The sequence below is a fragment of the Gossypium hirsutum genome, chromosome A03 (assembly GCF_007990345.1).
Source record: "Gossypium hirsutum isolate 1008001.06 chromosome A03, Gossypium_hirsutum_v2.1, whole genome shotgun sequence".
In the NCBI taxonomy this organism is placed as follows: Eukaryota; Viridiplantae; Streptophyta; class Magnoliopsida; order Malvales; family Malvaceae; genus Gossypium; species Gossypium hirsutum.
Window position 1 is genome coordinate 69,630,450 of NC_053426.1, and position 2,607 is coordinate 69,633,056.

Below are 2,607 nucleotides of genomic sequence, written 5' to 3' on the forward strand. Positions count from 1 at the left end.
GAACCAAACGTTTTAACAAAATACTCACGAACACGCAAACAGTTTTAAAAGCTTCTACATATAATAAACGTTTTGAAAGCTTTCGAATGATTAATTAACACGATAATAGAATTAATAAGTAATAATGAAAAGATCCTAAACGGAAAATGTTTTCAGCAAAGTTCAATTTTTCAACACAAGCTACGGTTTTCAAACACATTAACATGTGAAACTATCAGATTCGGCCATAACGTCCAGGTCGGGTTTGGGGTGTTACAATTACACTAGTAACCAAATGAGGCATTAATATTATGTAATTAGGGTATATTAGCAATTAATTTTGCAATACTTGGTTTGCATAAACAACGCATGTGAAGACAATGACTCTTACTCACTACTTTTTTACTTGTCAACGATTGTGTATACTTGCATATTAATTGAATTATCTCCAGACAAGTTTTTTGTGTCGTTGTCGGGGACTATCATTTTAATCATTATTTGTGAAATTATTTTTGCGTTTTGGTTTTATTTTTTATTACTTTTAACTGAAATAATTTTTTTATTTTCTTTTTAGAGGCTTATAAACATTGATCGAATTATCAACTTACTCCTAGTAGACCCTAAAATCGAGTGGACATTTAGACAAAGAAGATGAGAAAGACAAGCCCAGAGACAAGCTACAAATAAAATCTTGATAAAAATCAAGATCAATGAAATGAGCCATTTATGATCGAAATCCAGTCCTTGTAGCTGATGATAGGGACTGAGCCATAATGTAGTATGTTGTGCCTCTTGTCAAGGAGCTTAATCCAGGCATTGTTAGACCCGAGATCAAGGCACCACAGTTCGAGTTAAAACTCGTAATGTTCTTGATGCTTTAGATATTGAGTTAGTTTAATGGGATGCCCACGGAAGATCCACACATTCACCTTAGATTGTTCATAAAGGTGAGTGATTCCTTCAAGCTGGTCGAAGTAACTGAGGATGCGCTAAGGCTAAAATTGTTCTCATACTCACTAAGAGACATAGCTTGAGCATGGTTAAATTCATTGTCACCCTGTTCAGTTTCTACATGGCAAGAGCTAGAAGAACACCTCCAAATGAAATATTTCCCACCTAGCAAGAATGCTAACTTACAGAACAAGATCACTACTTTTTAGTAGATGGATGATGAATCTATGTATAGGGCATGGAAAAGATTTAAAGATTTATTAAGAAAATGCCCTCATCAAGGAATTCCTTATAACATCCAGTTAGAGTCATTCTATAATGGTCTCAACGCACACACGAGGATGGTGGTAGACGCTTCAGCAAATGGTGCTCTCCTTTCTAAGTCATATAACGAGGCTTACAAAATCATGGAAAGAATTCTCAATAACAACTACCAATGGCCAACCAACCAAGCAACTTTTGGAATATGAGTACCAAGAGTACATGAAGTGGATGCTCTCACCTCACTTCTAGTTCAATGCTTACGAATTTTACTGCTAAGGATCTTAATAATGTTGCAGCCTAGCCACCAAGTCAATTTGAAACCAATTACTGTATTACTGTAGGGATAGACACTTTTTTTAGAATTGCCCATCAAACCCAAAGTCCATTTATTACGTAGAAAATCAAAATCAGCATAAAATGGGCAATGACCACAATCCATTTTTTATAACCTTTCATGGCAAAACCATCCAAATTTTTCTTGGACGAATGAAGGAATTCAAAGCATTACATTAGCCACCTAAGTGACTCTTTGATTAACGACCACCCAAGACACACCTCGACCTTATAACACCTTAACCTTATCTAATTATTATTTATTTATTAATGTAGAAGCAAATTATGATACAATTTTAAACTTTTCCTAAGTAATTCACCCTAAGGGCATTTTCGTTATTTTACCATCCATGGTAAAACTAACCCGATTTTAAATCTAATCGTTTACTAACCTTCTTTTAGTCAAATTATGCAAGCTTAAAAACTTCAGCTTAATTTGAGTTCGTTTACTATGTCTAATTCAAGTTTTATTATTAGGGATTAAATTGTAACAAATGCAAATTAGTAGGACCTATTTCGAATTACAAATTAAGTGTGTTTCTATCGAATTTTACCCATTACAAGACTAATCCTAAAATTTTACTAAGTTTCCTTAACATCTAAGGCTCTAATAAGACTAATAAAATTGCTAAATTGTAACTTAAACAAATTATAATGCCAATTTAAAAAGATAAAAATTCAAACCCCCCAAAACCCACACGACCATGTCCCACAGATCGTGTTTCATTAAATGATCATTTTTGCATCATGAAAAATTTTTAGGCCGATTGCACTTGCTCGTGTGGAAATCCCACACGCCCGTGTGTGATAGTTCTAGTTCCACACACCTATGTCACTTACCCACATGCCCAACTGCAACCCCTCACACACCCGTGTGAATACCACTGCACCTATTTATGCGAAAAACTCGTTTTAAAACTTGATTTTGCATTTTTTAATGTAGATTTAACTATGATTAATTAACATACATATACATACACCTTCAATTGAATTTATTAACATCAATTAAGCCTCAATTATATAGAATTAGACAATCAATTTCAAGCATAGCAAACACTGAATAAATCAATCAAGTGGCAT

At 33.9% G+C, this 2,607-nt stretch overlaps 1 non-coding gene across 1 annotated transcript; it reads right to left on the bottom strand.

The window, feature by feature from the left end:
- Positions 1-1,110: 1,110 nt before the first annotated feature.
- Positions 1,111-1,216, bottom strand: LOC121226711 (small nucleolar RNA R71). The gene has a single exon (XR_005924424.1). It is a non-coding gene; the product is annotated as a small nucleolar RNA R71 (small nucleolar RNA).
- Positions 1,217-2,607: the final 1,391 nt, after the last annotated feature.